This window comes from Nothobranchius furzeri, chromosome 10 (genome assembly GCF_043380555.1).
Source record: "Nothobranchius furzeri strain GRZ-AD chromosome 10, NfurGRZ-RIMD1, whole genome shotgun sequence".
Taxonomy (NCBI): domain Eukaryota; kingdom Metazoa; phylum Chordata; class Actinopteri; order Cyprinodontiformes; family Nothobranchiidae; genus Nothobranchius; species Nothobranchius furzeri.
This window is the reverse complement of record NC_091750.1, coordinates 71,809,638-71,827,261: the sequence shown is the minus strand read 5'-3', so window position 1 is coordinate 71,827,261 and position 17,624 is coordinate 71,809,638. Positions and strand designations below refer to the sequence as shown.

At 44.5% G+C, this 17,624-nt stretch overlaps 1 protein-coding gene across 1 annotated transcript in view; it reads left to right on the top strand.

The window, feature by feature from the left end:
- The window catches only part of sgcd (sarcoglycan, delta (dystrophin-associated glycoprotein)), a 381,774-nt gene that overhangs the window by 162,158 nt on the left and 201,992 nt on the right, over positions 1-17,624 (top strand). The gene's annotated exons all lie outside the window — the stretch shown is intronic.

Below are 17,624 nucleotides of genomic sequence, written 5' to 3'. Positions count from 1 at the left end.
TGTGTTTATATAGTTTATCAGAAAAAAAGCTGATTTGGGGGTGACTTGCTCTTTAATCTGGCGTTAGAGACATCTCTAGGGAGAGAGGTGCTGGAGCTTGTGGAAGCTGGATGTAGGGTGCAGCGGTATGGCAACATTTTCATCTTGTCTTGAAACAAATTATGTCGGTTTTACCGTGTTTGATCATATTTTAATTTTCTCATACAAATCTGTCCCGTCTTTTGCTACCTTCTAAAAGGAAAACAGTCACTGCGCTTGATTAGCTTTAAATGGTCCAGGTGGGTGTTTGAGACCCACTTGATGGCCAACCAGCAACCTAAGGGCTACAGGACAAACTCCTGAGAGCGCAGCAGAGCTGTCAGCTGGTGGCGAGCTGGATCATCTGGCTGGAGAAGATGCCCTGTACACCTGGTGAGGGTGGAAAAGTCTGTCACAATCGTCCACAACTCCCACCTCCGACCGAACTTTGACAGAGTCCTGAGAGCAGCGGCTTATGATGGACTAGCAAGAAGAGGTCAGGAGGCCATCAGGCGGAAGGAGGCACTGGTCTGTGGGTCTCAGATGGAGTCTGGTTTGTAAAACCCATGAAGACTTGAAACGATGCTCCTGCTTTCCCCCCCAAAGTTAAAACATCAAAGAGATCGGAACGTTTTTCTAAGCAAACTTCAGACGTCTGCCTTCAGCTCCGTGTGCTGTCTCTGCAGAACATGAGTTTTGTTTTTGTTCTGAAGCACTCGGAGCCGTGCTCAGCTGCCAGAGAAACACTAAATCAGAGAAACTGCTGTCTCAGTCCAAAGCTAGGGTCCGCCGAGTGGTACTCGGGCGGGATGGGGGGGGGGGGGGGGGGGGGGTTGGGGGGGTTGAATACAAACAGAGTATCTGCACACATTTTCCTCTAAACTTGTGAAGAGGTTGAAAATGCCCCCCTAACCGAGCCAGGCCTGTCCGCTAACCGGATAAGGAGCAGAAGTGAGTGTGCAGCATTTTCCTGTAAGGAAGTGATTTCTGTTTGAACACACCCTCGTCACAAAAACCGTTCCTCATCACTTTCGTCTCCCTCGTTGCTCCTTTTCACCTGTTCTATCATTTTCTGAACACGACTGCAGCCGAGGCATTTTGCCTGCATCAGTTATTGAACAGAAACCCGTTGCTGCTAAATCCAGTTTGTTTAACCCTCCCACTGTCCTAATGGGTAGGACCCCGCGAGGAAAGTTGACCATTGAGCAGGGTTGATGGTTCATCTCTTGGGTCCACGTGGCTGGGGTGAGGAGTGAGCACCACCTCACCCCTGCCACGTGGACCTCGAGGGATGAACCACCAATCCTGCTCAATGGTCAGCTTTCCTCGCGGGGTCACCCATAAAAACAGTGGGAGGGTTAAAACGTCACGAAAATATACTAAATATCCCGGTTTATGTAACTCAACTGAGTCAAAAGAAATGCATTAAATTAAACCACTTCTACATTTGATTTTCCTTTCGTTTAGTCACAATCTTCACAAAAATATCCATTATTAGGGTAGAACCGTTCTCCCTCACATGTAGACGCTGGAGGGGTAGAAACTGTACGTGGGCGTGGCCAGCAATAGCTTGTTTTCTTAAAGTGACAGAGCCCCCTGAAAGGGCTCATTTTGGAAGGTGCTGAAACTGTCGATGGCTTAGTGTGATAGGGATTTACTACAAAGAACTTCATAAAAACTTCTTCCATCAACCACAGAACTAATTTTACTTAAAAAAAAGTTGTTTAAAGAGCAGCAGCATGAATGAAAACCACGTTTTTTCCACATTTCTTTCTCCCTCTGCTTCCCTGCTTTTCCCAACTTACTAATTACTACCAGGATTGGCCTCCATCATTAATTCTGCAGTAAAATGTGCTTTTGACTCGGTAGCTGAAATAATTTATAATTGATAAATACCACTTTCTCAGAAATAGTGGAAATCGTGCCTCAGTATATTACGCAACTTAACAGAAGTGTAGAGAGAACAAAGCTGCTGTATAACATAACTTTAGTACATCCATGTTTGTAGAGCTTCAGTCCTCTTAAGGTCTGGTTTGTCTCGGGTCTGGACGGGATCTTCAGAACCGTGGTGCTATTCTGGTTCCAGGTTTGGGACTTTTGTCTTGTTTCATGACCCGGTTAGGGCTAAACTCTAGCTGTAAGACCACTGCACCCACATTAGAATATCTAGAGGAGATCATGTTGGACTCTTGAGTTCTGGTGCTGCCCAAACCATCAGCCCTCCATCACCATGCTGACAGCTGGTGGTTCTCACCAAAAAGTACCGCCATGCATTATGGGTAAACACCTCTACTTTGGTTTGGAGAAAACAGGGTTTTTTTCTGGCACCAGTGAGACCTTTAGCCTGCTGATGAAGCTCTTTGGGGGTTTCTCTGAATGTTGACCTCTGACCTTTGACAGAAATAGTTATTTTTGAAAATGGTGCTTTTCTAGATGTTGCGGGTATTCCACTAGGCTAATCGTCTTCTAATCACCAGTCAGTGGTGAAAGATCTTGTTTATCTTGGTGTTTATTCTGCTAGTTTTTAACCAGTTACTGTTGTTGTTAAATGTTTGCATGAAGTTGACCTCTGTGTTTGGAAGAACCTGCTCTAATCTCTCGTCCGCCTTGGTCGAGTGGCAGCCATAAATGCTTCTCACTTGTGAATGAGTAGAATTAGTCTCCAGATAGAGCACACACACACACACACACACACACACACACACACACACACACACACACACACGCACACGCACACGCACACGCACACACACACACACACACACACACGCACACGCACACGCACACACACACACACACACACACACACACACACACACACACACACACACACACCTCATTTTCAGGCAGTCAGCATAAAAACACACTTCCTTCTGTGTATTGCTGTTTTCTAACTGAGACACTCGGCCCTGATCAGGGTCGTAGGTCTCCCGGTCACTTCTGGGGTCTGGTGCCCTATCGCTCTGTGACCTTTGACCTGGGCCACCATTAACTCATGTAATACTCTAGTGGTTCTTGCTGCTGAGCTCAAGAGTGTCACTTCTCATGCAGCCTTTAAACATGTATTTTAAGGTGTGGCCATATTAGCAGCTTTAATAAAAATATGTCAAAGGCATTTTAATATATGTGAAGCATTAGTTGTCAAATCATGGTGAGTAAATAAACGGTGGTTTCATTATATAGCATGCACGAAGAAGCATTCTTCATTCAGTTATATTGAATATATAACTCCCTCCAGAATAAGAGGCCTTTAATACTTTGATTAAATGATTGAGTCACAGAGTCAATAATCTTTATTGCATCATGTAATTACCAAATCAGCTAGACTTACGGATCTGAAGTGATTATAAATATCAAATAGCTATTCTATCTTCTTGTGTGATTATCTGAGCCTTAAGCCTGATTTATGCTTCTCCGTCTGCGTCAGTGCGGAGACACACAACGCCATTATCCGTCCTTGCGTAGGGCTCCGGCAGGCACGCAAGTACGTACGGAGTCGAGCCCACTTTTTTAAACATCCGTCGAACAAGACGGATTACGCAAGCTTGTGATTGGTCAGGACGCCGCTGTTGTTTACAGCGCCGCCATTGCAAAGAGAGCCGAGGATAACTAGCGGCAGACACGGAGAAGCTTGAAGAATACCTCACGAAAAACTCTAAAAATATGAACGTTTAATTCTCCCGTGACTGGAGGAGAGAAAAGATGCGCAGCAAGCGTTTTATTTGTGGATGGAAATGACAGGAAACGTGGGTTTAGAGGTGGCGATCGCATGAAGAGGTGGAGAATGAGAGACAAATATGTCCGTGTTAAAAGTCTCTTATATACACAAAAAACACAATATAAACACACAATCTTGGACCAATACATGACAGGATACCACAGAACAGCGCTACGCCCTCTGTTGTCCTGCCGGGCAATTGCTTTGCAACGCTCTCCGGGAGACGGAGAAGTGACGGAGAAGTGTGAGAGCAAAACGCTTCAGTCAATCCGTGTGTGTCTGTCCCTTGCGGAGCTGACGGAGAAGCATAAACCAGGCTTTAAGCTGAGTGCTAGCAGGGATATAGCACAACAATTGTGCCTAACCCTAACCTTAACAAAAACTTCGTTCACACCAAACCTCTAAAATTGATGAGTAGAGCTCTGTAACGTAGTCCCAAAGTGTGGACCAGCCAATTGTCCTCACTTTGGTACTACTGTCCTCTAGGGCTGCAACTAGCGACTATTTTAATAGTCGACTAGTCAGCGACTATTGAAACGATTAGTCGAGTAATCGGATAATTATTACATTTTTCTTAAATTTAGCATGAGATTGCTTTAATTGTGTGAAAAATGATAATAAACACAAGAAAGATGGGTACTTCAATGGAAAATGCATATTTTATTGAACTTTGCTGCTGATAGGACGATTCATACTAAAAGTAAATAAAAATGCACTAACACCAATTAGGCACAGTGCTCAGTCAGTACAGACATAAATCATCAAATAAATTAAAAATCTTTTGTCAGACACAGTCGGGCACATCATTAAATCTCTTTTTTAAAAGCGAGAATACGTTTAAATAAAGGAAAACTAAACGTTTTGGCTTTCGTGTTATTTAAATCTTACCGAGGTGAGTCAGACTCTGTTTCATTCAACTGTCCGACGTGCTTTCTTGTTAAGTGTTCATGCACCACCGAGGTGCTGCTGTGATACGCAAGGACTGCTTTACAAATAATGCAGCTAATCTTTTTATGCACTGAATCCCGGCTAGAATGCTCCCAAACTTTAGATTTTTGGCACGCGTAGCTGCTGTGTTGGACGCCGCCATTTCTGTTGACGCTCAGCAGAGATTGTAATGAAGTGAGATGCCTCACTCGGTCGGAAAAAACACGTCTGGCGACAACGTCGACAATGGCATTCATTGTCGACTATTTCTATTGTCGATATTCTTCGACAACGTCAGTGAATCATGTAGGGCTGAAACGATTCCTCGAGTACCTCGAATAATTTGAGTACAAAAAAGCCTCGAGTCAAATTCTCTGCCTCAAAGCTTTGTTTAATTCAGGTTTAATTAATTCATGGCTTTGCAATCGCCCGGGGTCATGTTTCACCTGGACCGAAATAAGTGACGCACATACACACTGCACTGAAAGCACACGCGAGTAGCGAATGTAACTTAACTTTCTCTTAAGCCATGGCGGTTTATGTGGACCCCGGTGGAGTGCGAAAAAGAAGGAAAATGTCAAAGGTGTGGGAGCATTTTTCACATCATAAGGCGGAAAACGTAGCCCAGTGTAAATACTGTAAAATGGATTTAGCCTACCACAACACCACATCCTCCATGCTGCAGCACCTGACCAGGAAACATCCACATGTAAATGTCACTTCTGCAGGCTGACTTGGAGGTCCGCTATATATTCTGCGGACACTGTGCGACTTTTTCGTTTGTAGCACTCAGTTTCAGCTCACACTGTGCGTCTGGTAGCAACAAGTCGGACCTAAAAATGTGCTAAAAAATAGCTGTTTTTGCACAACACGTCAGCCTTTTTCTTGTGTTGTTGTTGATGCCTGTTGTCCCTCGGGATTGCTGCAGGAGGACACGGGTATTTATGAGAGGAAAACAAAAGAAAGTAAATAAATGTTTTGTGATCAACATAATTTGACAAAACCACGGCAAAACATGCTTTCTCGACAATCCTTGTTATTGTGTGAGAAAAAAAAGTGTAGAAATTAAAACGGATGTGTGTTAATAGGGAAATAGCTGGCAAGTCATGTTTGCGCATGCGCCGTGAGCGGTTCTGGTCAATCATCAAGGAATACTTTGAGGAGCTCCTCAATCCCACCTACACACATTCCGAGGAGGAACCAGAGCTGGGAGACTTGGGGATGGACTGTCCAATCTTGGGGGCAAAAGTTGCTGAGGTAGTCAAACAGCTACACAGCGGCGGAGCCCCGGGGGTGGATGAGACTCGTCCTGGGTATCTCAAGGCTATGGATGTTGTAGGGCTGTCATGGTTGACAAGTCTCTGCAACATTGCGTGGTCATCGGGGGCAGTTCCTGTGGAGTGGCAGACCGGGGTGGTGGTCCCCATCTTTAAGAAGGGTGACCTGAGGGTGTGTTCCAACTACAGGGGGATCACACTCCTCAGCCTTTCTGGAAAGGTCTACGCCAAGGAGCTGGAGAGGAGGGTCCGATCGATAGCTGAACCTCAGATTGAGGAGGAGCAATGTGGTTTTCGTCCTGGCCGTGGAACTGTGGACCAGCTCTATACCCTTGCAAGGATGATGGAGGGGGCATGGGAGTTTGCCCAACCAATCCACATGTGCTTTGTGGATTTGGAGATGGCTTATGACCGTGTCCCCAGGGGCACCCTGTGGGGGACGCTCCAGGAGTATGGGGTGGGTGGCTTTCTGTTAAGGGTCCCTTTACCAGAGGAACGTGAGTTTGTTCCGCATTGCTGGTAGTAAGACGGACCTGTTCCCGGTGAGGGTTGGACTCCGCCAGGGCTGCCCTTTGTCACCGGTTCTGTTCATCACTTTTATGGACAGAATTTCTAGACGCAGCCGTGGTGTGGAGTGTGTCGAGTTTGGTGGCAGGAGAATCTCGTCTCTGCTTTTTGCGGATGATGTGGTCCTCCTAGCTTCATCCAGCTCTGACCTTCAGCTCTTGCTGGGTAGGTTCGCGGCCGAGTGTGAAGCGGCTGGGATGAGGATCAGCACCTCCAAATCTGAGACCATGGTTCTCGACCGGAAAACGGTGGCTTGCCAACTCCGGGTCGGGGGAGAGGTCCTACCTCAAGTGGAGGAGTTTAAGTATCTCGGGGTCTTGTTCACGAGTGAGGGTAGGAGGGATCGGGAGATTGACAGGTGGATTGGTTCGGCGTCTGCAGTCATGCGGATGCTGAGCCGATCTGTCGTGGTGAAGAGGGAGCTGAGCCTGAAAGCCAGGCTCTCGAGTTACCGGTCGATCTACATCCCAATCCTCACCTATGGTCATGAGCTTTGGGTAATGACCGAAACAACGAGATCACGGATACAAGCGGCCAAAATGAGTTTTCTCCGTAGGGTGGCTGGTAGGGATGAGCGAGTACACCACTATCTGTATCCGTATCTGTTCAACCAACTAAACTATCTGTATCTGTACTCGGAATGGGCGTGGCATAACGCGGAAGTGGCTGTGGTTTAACCGGAAGTGAGTCTGGTTTACATCAATATATTATTTTAAGTCTGAAATTGATGTGGATTGATCAGAAGTTGATATGTGTATTGTTTATTTGAAAACTATTTACAGAGCAACCTCAGAATAGAGATTAAATATTTTTTATCACAATAGTAAAGGAACTATTTCAGAACAAGTGTTTCAATAAAATCAGAACATTAATATTTAAGTGCATGGATCAATACATCTGAACTCATGCGGTAGGAACTAGGAAATATGAAATTCTAGAACCAGACACAACTTTATATATATATTTTTTATTTTAATTTGACTAAACAGATTTTTTTCTTAACGTTCTTGGCATTTTGCCCCACACAAAGTTAAACAAAACAATGTGGATTGAGCTGTGTGTGTCAGAGAGAGATAGAGAGGGTGAGAGGGAGAGAAAGGGAGTAAAATAAATAAATAAATAAAAAACCCGACCGGAGCGGAGGTAGTGAGTGACTGATGCAGCATGTCAGCTCTGTCTTGTCAAATGCACCATGTAAGTTACGAAAAAAGTAACTTTAAATTTTCAACCGAAAAAGAGGCGAACTGAAGAAAACTTAGGGAAAACTGAAGAAACGTGAGCAACAGTGAAGCAAGCACAGCGAGATCCGTTACTGTCTGTGTGTGTGCTTGGATGAGCCGGACGGACTGCTCTCCTTGCCGGCTAGAGAGTTTTGTGTGTAGGGAGGGGCGGGCGCTCTATGTGACTGGCCAATCACAGAGCGTGAAGACAGTCAGTTACCCAATGAGGAATTTCCTTCAGCACGATTACAGATATTTGCCAGTTTTACTCGTGTCATGCTCGTACTCGTCAAAAACGCTTTATCCGTACCAGATACTTGTCTGAAACGAGTATCCGGCTCATCCCTATAGTGGCCGGGCTCAGCCTTAGAGATAGGGTGAGGAGGTCGGACATTCGGGAGGGACTCGGAGTAGAACCGCTGCTCCTCTGGATCAAAATGAGTCAGTTGAGGTGGTTTGGGCATCTGGTCAGGATGCCCCCTGGACGCCTCCCTGGGGAGGTGTTTCGGGCATGACTTCCCAGCAGGAGGCCCCCAGGTCGACCCAGGACACGTTGGAGAGGTTACATCTCCAATCTGGTCCGGGAACGCCTTGGGGTCCTGCTGGAGGAGGTGGTGGAGGTGGCCGTGGAGAGGACGGTCTGGAGCTCCCTAGTTGGGATGCTGCCCCCGCGACCCGAATAAGCAGAGGAAGACAACGACAAATTTTGAATCAAGCTTGAATAATAACTGGCAATTGCACCAAACCTCTAAAATTGATGAGTAGAGCTTTGTAACGTATTACCTTGTAAGACCTCATTTTAAGAGGTCTTTCATATTTTATAACATGATATTTGATATAATGGTTTACAAACACAAATGGGTAATTTATTAGAGTACTCGATTACTCGATAAAAGATTCTATAGAGTACTCGATTACAAAAATATTCGATAGCTGCAGCCCTAGAATCATTGCAGTCCTAATGTCCTCAGTTTGCAGGTAAAAAACTTGTTTTGGTCCTCACTTTGATGTATAGACTGGTACACACACACACACACACACACACACACACACACACGCACGCACGCACGCACACACACACACACACACACACCTGAACTCCCATTAAGGCTTGATTCATGCGAGTCCCGATCGGGCAGCAGAACCAGTACAAACACAGCTGCTCCTCACATGACTGTTGGTTTGAGTTACGGCTGCTTTTCTTCCCAAACAGTGAACTGTGTGAATGGAGTCCTGACAAAGATGGACGACAGGAATAATTGTTTCATTGCTCGGTTTGAAGCGGGCCCATCCATCAGCCTGCCCTACAGAGGATTAGTCTAATGCAGGGATGAAGAGGAGACCTGATGATGAGGATGATGGTGATAATGATGGTGATGATGGGGTGTTTGTGTGTCTGAGGCTGAGGAGCAGAAAGATTTTCCCCCATTTTGCACTGAGACAATGACGCTAGATTAAAACTGAGCTGAGTTTTGGTGGGAGGTTGATTTAAACAACAGTCCTCATCAGCAGCTGACCCACTAAAGCGAATCAAACACACCCTGAACACAGAGCTGAGCTCCATCGCCTGTGATTACGATGCTTTAGATGCACTTATTTACTCACAGGAAGTAAACGTTCTTGTCCAAACGATGCTGCTGGTGTTTGGAACCAGTTTGGACTCCAGGTAGAACGTTTGCTGTTTACAAGCTTCAGGAAAGATGGTGGAAAGGATGTTGTCAGTAGTCGATGACACCCAGGAGTTGGGCATCAGTGTACAAATGATCTCTAGAGAGAGGCTAACCACAGTTTGACAACAGCGGCGCGGAAAGGCAGCGGAACGTCACTGCTTCACGTAGGATCCATTATAGTCTCTGGACTGTTTCAAACCAGCAACGACGCGGCAATTCCCAGAAGCAGCACGGCGCACCGCTGGAGACGGGATTGGGTTATTTTGTTACCGCGAGCTGCTTCTGGTACGCGTCAATCTCCGTAGTTAATGTAGGGCTAGACAGGAAATCACACACTGTTTCAGTGTAAAATCCCTGGTAATTTTCAAAATAAAAGTACTGCAACGATGCAATTTCAGATATATGAGTGCGACCCAATGGCATATTTACTCACAGCATTGTTCCAGAAGTGCAGCTTTGTGTTTTTCATGGCTTTAATCCTGGCAGGGCAGAGGAACAACATCATGTATGACATCAAATGGCGATATCAAATGTGATTCCCTTCTTTTTGGATAATGGCGGATTGCATAAACAAACCGTGACCTGAACTCTCGATGGATCTTGTGATCTTGCGGGGAAGCCGTGTTGCTACCAAGACTCTACCGGTGTGAAAAGGACTGTGAAGTTTGCGAGTGAATCGTTCCGCTGCCGTTTTGCACCGCCGATGCTTCCGGTGTGAAACCAGGGTAGGAAGTGAGGATGAGAATCTGCAGCAACTCGTGGTTCAATTCAATTCAGATTCTCTCTTTTTTATATGAATAAATGAAAATAAAGACATCTAATATATATATATATATATATATATATATATATATATATATATATATATATATATATATATACATACATATATATTATCAATTAACAGTTAGTACTCTTAGTAAAAGAGAGTCGACTAGTGTGTGTGCGTGTGTGTGTGTGTGTGTGTGTGTGTGTGTGTGTGTGTGTGTGTGTGTGTGTGTGTGTGTGTGTGTGTCAGAATACAACGTGTCAGTATATGTGAAACATCCATCCATGTTGGTAAATATGGCACATGTCCTCTATGGTCCTAAAACCCCCCCAAGGTGCTTTACAATACAATCAGTCATTCACACACTGGTGATGAGCTACATCGTAGCCACAGCTGCACTGGTGTGCTGACCGAGGCACGACTGCTGTACATGGGCATCACCGGTCCTCTGACCTCCACCAGCCAGCATGGAGTGTTAAGTGTCTTGCTCAAGGACACAACACACAGTTGGGGCTTGAACCTGCAACCCTCTGGTTACGAAGCAGGAACTCAACTCGTCTGCCACCAACGGCTGAGTGCAGCGGCTACTGCAGGAGCTCCAAGATCCAACGGTTTGGTTCTAATGTGTTGAGGAAAAGTTTGATGTGCAGTAGCAGCAATCCAGGCGCTACCGGTATGGAAAGCTGTTATAGCATTTAATCAAACCCCCCTTTTGTGTATTTATTGGTTTAGCGTCAGGAGTTGATGTAACTTTGTGTGTGTGTGTGTGTGTGTGTGTGTGTGTGTGTGTGTGTGTGACTCGTGATGTAACACGTTCCTACATGAGACTCCAGAGCTTCACACTAAACAACAACGGTGGATTTTCAGCAGTTCTGATGAAATTCTGATAAATGATGAAGTGCAACAAACGTGTTTAATTTAAGTTTACCTTCCGCTGGAGGAAGTTTATTTATGGTAAATATTAATCTCCAGAATAAAGCAGCGATAGAGAAGACGGAGCATTAATCATCCGCCTCACCAGTGCTACCATACCGAGCAGCAAGCAGACAGGTGATTGCTAGGAAATTATTTTCAAGACGAAACCGTTAAAATCTCTCGAGTCTCCTTTGTTGCTGCAGACAAAATGGAATCCTTAATTCAAAGGTAAACAGCTGGGCTAACATCATCATTCCAGCCAGGTAGTGAATTTAATCAACCACATTTTGTCTTCTTCCTCCTTCCTGGAGTCCTTGGAGTTTGGTGACACGACAAGGACGTTGAAGGTCGCGGTTGGTGTCTCTGCAGCTTTGAGTGAGGCTCCTCCCTCCAGGGCTGGGTTTCTTTGTTTTATTGTCATGTTTTATAAAAAGTGTCGTAATCCAGCAGGGGCATTGCTTGTTTGTTGTGAACGTCTCCATCCTGACAAACATCTGGTTTAGTTAAAGTTGTTTTGTTCCTTTGTGTCTGCGTTGTGAAGGATCTTCTGTTGAGCTTTAATGTTTTATTTATTAAAGAAAACAAACCAGTGATGTTTTTAACATAAAAAGCCTTTTGTTGCGCACTCTGGTTGTGTCGGCAGACATCTTTCACAACTGTTTTCTGAGATGATGTTAAAGTAGGCTAGGGGGCGGTCATACATACATTCAGGGTAGTTTTACACCATATCGCCGTGACTGTCACTAGTTTAAGAAAACTTCGTTGTCTTCATCTTCCTCCGCTTATCCGGGTCCGGGTCGCGGGGGCAGCATCCCATCTAGGGAGCTCCAGGCCGTCCCCTCCCCGGCCACCTCCACCAGCTCCTCCAGCAGGACCCCAAGGCGTTCCCGGACCAGATTGGGGATGTAACCTCTCCAACGTGTCCTGGGTCGACCCAGGGGCCTCCTGCCGGCAGGACATCCATCTTACTTTAAAAATGCAGTAGTGACTCCTCTCTTAAAGAAACCCAACCTTGACGCCAGCTCCACCAGTAACTTTAGGCCCATTTCTAAGCTACCTTTCATCAGCAAAGTACTTGAGAAGGTTGTTGAAACCCTACTCAGATCCTGGTTTTCTAAGTCAAAGATCTATGACCCCTTCCAGTCTGGCTTTCTGAAGCAGCACTCAACTGAGACTGCTCTAGTAAGGGTGCATAATGACCTCCTGATGGCTGCTGATGCAGGGAAATGCTCTGCCATGGTCCTGCTAGACCTCAGTGCAGCTTTTGACACTGTACAGGTGCTGGCCAGTAAATTAGAATATCATCAAAAGGTTGAAAATATTTCAGTAATTCCATTCAAAACGTGAAACTTGTACATTATATTCATGCAATGCACACAGACCAATGTATTTCCAATGTTCATTACATTTAAATTTGATATTCATAAGTGACTGAAAACTCCAAATTTGGTATCTCAAAAAATTAGAATATTCTGAAAAGGCTGAATATAGAAGACACCTGCTGCCACTCTAATCAGCTGATTTACTCAAAACACCTGCAAAGGCCTTTAAAAGGTCCCTCAGTCTTGTTTTGAAGGCACCACAATCATGGGGAAGACTTCTGACTTAACAGCTGTCCAAAAGACAATCATTGACACCTTGCACAAGGAGGGCAAGACACAAAAGGTGATTGCTAAAGAAGCTGGCTGTTCGCAGAGCTCTGTGTCCAAGCACATTAACAGACAGGCGAAGGGACGGAAAAAATGTGGTAGAAAAAAGTGTACAAGCTCTAGGGATAACCGCACCCTGCAGAGAATTGTGATGACAAACCCATTCAAAAATGTGGGGGAGATCCACAAAGAGTGGACTGCAGCTGGAGTCAGCGCTTCAAGAACCACCACGAGGAGACTCATGAAAGACATGGGATTCAGGTGTCGCATTCCGTGTGTCAAGCCACTCTTGAACATGAAACAGCGCAAGAAGCGTCTCGCCTGGGCCAAGGACAAAAAGGACTGGACTGATGCTGAGTGGTCCAAAGTTATGTTTTCTGATGAAAGCAAGTTCTGCATTTCCTTTGGAAATCAAGGACCCAGAGTCTGGAGGAAGAGCGGAGAAGCACAGAATCCACGTTGCATGAGGTCCAGTGTAAAGTTTCCACCGTCAGTGATGGTGTGGGGTGCCATGTCATCTGCCGGTGTTGGCCCACTCTGTTTCCTGAGGTCCAGGGTCAATGCAGCCGTCTACCAGGAAGTTTTAGAGCACTTCATGCTTCCTGCTGCTGACCAACTTTATGGGGATGCAGACTTCACCTTTCAACAGGACTTGGCACCTGCACACAGTGCCAAAACCACCAGCACCTGGTTCAAGGACCATGGTATCCCTGTCCTTGATTGGCCAGCAAACTCGCCTGACCTTAACCCCATAGAAAATCTATGGGGTATTGTGAAGCGGAGGATGCAATACGCTAGACCCAACAATGCAGAGGAGCTGAAGACGACTATCAGAGCAACCTGGGCTCTCATAACACCTGAGCAGTGCCACAGACTGATCGAGTCCATGCCACGTCGCATTACTGCAGTTATTGAGGCAAAAGGAGCCCCGACTAAGTATTGAGTGCTATACATGCACATTCTTTTCATGTTCATTCTTTTCAGTTGGCCAACATTAGAGAAACAAACATTTTTTCATTGGCCTTTAGAATATTCTAATTTTCTGAGATACCAGATTTGATGTTTTCATTGGTTGTCACCTATAAATATCAAAATTAAACGTAATAAACATCGGAAATACATTGGTCTGTGTGCATTGCATGAATATAATGTACAAGTTTCACGTTTTGAATGGAATTACTGAAATATTTTCAACCTTTTGATGATATTCTAATTTACTGGCCAGCACCTGTAGACCACAACGTTCTACTAAACAGGTTAAAGACCCTGGCTGGGATTTCAGGTTCTGCTCTAGACTGGCTCTCTTCTTATCCCACTAACAGAACATTCACAGTGAAGTCAGAAACCTTTTCCTCAGACACAGCCTCTCTAACATGCGGGGTCCCACAAGGTTCAGTTCTAGGGCCTCTACTATTCACATTCTATATTCTTCCCCTAGCTGGCATCATTCAGTCTTTCCCAGACATCTCCTACCACATCTACGCTGATGATATTCAGCTCTATATGTCCTTCATGCCACACCAGTTGGACAGGCTGACCACACTTGTACTCTGCCTGACCCAGATCAGTAACTGGCTGTCCAGCAACTTTCTTGTCCTCAATGCTAACAAGACAGAGACCCTGATCGCTGCACCCCTGGAACTTCAGCCAAAAATCGAGCAAGAAATTGTCTCTTTTTGCCCATCAGCCAAGGCCAACATTAGAAACCTATGAGTTATTTTTGATCCAGCTTTAAGTTAAGACTCACACGTCAAAACCATCTCCCGCTCTTGTTTCTTTCAACTGAGAAACATTTCAAAAGTCCGTAAACTGGTTTCTACTGCAGATCTGGAAAAAATCATCCATGCCTTTGTGTCATCACGCTTAGACTATTGTAACGCTCTTTTTACTGGTCTCAGCAAAACCTCCCTCTCACGTCTTCAAGCCATCCAAAATGCAGCAGCCAGGCTCCTAACCAAATCCAGCAGACGAGCTCACATCACTCCAGTTTTACAGTCCCTCCATTGGCTCCCGGTAGAATATAGAATATAGTTTAAAGTTTTAGTCCTGACCTATAGAGGTCTTAACAACCAGGCTCCAAGCTACCTATCTGAGCTTTTATCCCCACACACCACCTCTCGGAACCTTAGATCCACATCTGAAAACCTCCTGGCTGTTCCTCGAACCAGACTGAAAACCAAAGGGGACAGGGCCTTTCAGACTTTTGCACCCAGACTTTGGAACAGTCTGCCTTCAAATCTCCGTCACTCTAACACTGGAGAGGTCTTTAAAAATCATCTAAAAACTCACCTTTTCATCCAGGCGTTCCCTCCCTAAATGTTTCAGAATGATGGCTTTGTTCGGGTTCACACCTTCACTTTGTTTGTACTCATGATTTTATTTTCTATTTTATCACTGCTATTGTTTTTCTGATGTTTTTATTGGTTAGAGGTATTTGCCCTGATCTTTATCATGTTGTACAGCGCTTTGTGATTTATATCTGTGAAAGGCGCTCTAAAAACAAAATTTTACTTACTTACTTACTTACTTACATGCCCAAAACACCTCCCCAGGGAGGCGTCCAGGAGGCATCCTGACCAGATGCCCAAACCACCTCAACTGACACCTTTCGATCCAGAGGAGCAGCGGTTCTACTCCGAGTCCCTCCTGAATGTCCGAGCTCCTCACCCTATCTCTAAGGCTGAGCCCGGCCACCCTACGGAGGAAACTCATTTCAGCTGCTTGTATCCGCGATCTCGTTCTTTCGGTCATCACCCAAAGCTCATGACCATAGGTGAGGATTGGGACGTAGATCGACCGGTAAATCGAGAGCCTGGCTTTCTGGCTCAGCTCCCTCTTCACCACGACAGATCGGCTCAGAGTCCGCATCACTGCAGACGCTGAACCAATCCGCCTGTCGATCTCCCGATCCCTCCTACCCTCACTTGTGAACAAGACCCCGAGATACTTAAACTCCTCCACTTGAGGTAGGACCTCTCCCCCGACCCGGAGTTGGCAAGCCACCCTTTTCCGGTCGAGAACCATGGTCTCAGATTTGGAGGTGCTGATCCTCAAGTTTAAGAAAACACTACGGTAAATGTTACTTGTGGAGCAGAAAGCATGCTGGTGGGACTCCTCACACTTTGATGGTCCTTCACTTAATTCCATCAAGAGAATGTAACGCTGATTGTAGTTTTCTGGATCTGGTTGGGGTCCTGCGCCTGCTGATGACATCATCGTACTACAGCAATACCGCTCGGCAAAATATATTGCATCACTTTTTTGATTATGTTCTTTTATATAAAGAGTTTAGCAATTTTGTTATTAAATTTGTGTTTCTTGATAACGTAACTTCCGTAAGTCGTACGTCCAATCAATCATCTAGTGTGAACTCATCAACAGGTGCAGGATCCTGAGCTGGTCAGAAGGAAGCAAGTCGTCTAATATAATGCCCCTCAAAGACGCTAGACCCACACACTGTACTTTAGACCCAAATTCGATGGTTTTATCTTATGAAGCCAGATATATTTATTACTAACTGGACATCATTTTATTAATTTTCAACAAAGTTTTGATGAATTTACCAGAGATTAAAAGTACAAATGCACACCGTTTCTTTAAAGTTTACAGCGGTTTCTTTTTGTCGATAATTGTCTATTTTAAATATTTTAAAGCCAGTTTCCCCAGAGCACTGTATTTAGTGGAAAAACACGCTGATCTATAAATACAGTATATATGTATATAGATACACATATATACATATATCTAATATTTACATATATATAATATATATATTTATGTATATATCATATATATATATTTATATATATGTAAATATTATATACATATATATATATATATATATATATATATATATATATATATATATATATATATATATATATGAGAGAGAGAGAGAGAGAGAGAGAGAGAGAGAGAGAGAGAGATCTTAGTTACAAACTTTCAATCTTGTTGCTCCTTTGTCATGTCTGCTTTAGTTATAAGTTAGTTTTGCCGTCTTTGAAGGACATTTATAGTTATTAACGGTTTCACAGCATCAGATTATCGTTTGTGTGGGGGGAAAAGCACAAAATGGCTAAAAGAATAAAAACAACACAATGTTATTAAAGGAAATCTGTTTTAGAAGTGAAATAAAAGGAGGATTTATTTTACTAAACCATTCGTCTCTAAGAAAATTAATGTATCCGTGATAGAATCACACATATTAAGACGTAACAGGCGTGAAATATCAGATTATTACATGATGTGGTTTTACCGCCTGGTGTGAACCTACAGCTCTTACATCCACGGGAAGGTTTTACTGTTTTACTGGAACAAATAAAGCTGGTCTGCTTCGTTCACTAAGATCTTCATCACAGAGAAACGTTCAGCACGCCTTTATCTGATCAGCCAGGTGTGTGTCAGGGGCTCATATGGATGCACGTAGTGAACCGGCTAATTACCACTAATGGTTAACCGGCTATTACACATTAAGGACGTCAATAGCCGGTTAAAGAAATGTTGGACAACATGCATCCCTATCCAGTGTTGGGAGTAGCGTGGTACATAAGTAATTAATTACTGTAATGCATTGCTTTTTGCTGTAATGTGGTAATGTAAGGCATAACAGGGAAAGAAAATGGTAATATTTACTCGGTACAATTGTCAGTAACGTGGTAATTACAATGCATTTTTAACCCAGAATCAAGATGTGGGTTTCCTAAAAATTCAAATTGCGGGAAGCCTCAAAAAAGATCCAGTATCCACATATATGACGTCATTTATGGACTCAGCTTTGCGGGCATTCTATGAGCAGAGAGGACGCAGTGGTAACGGCTCAAATACTCCAGCTGCGTCCTGCACGCGGCCGCTGTTATATTCACAAAATTGCTCCAACAAAAACATAATAATAATT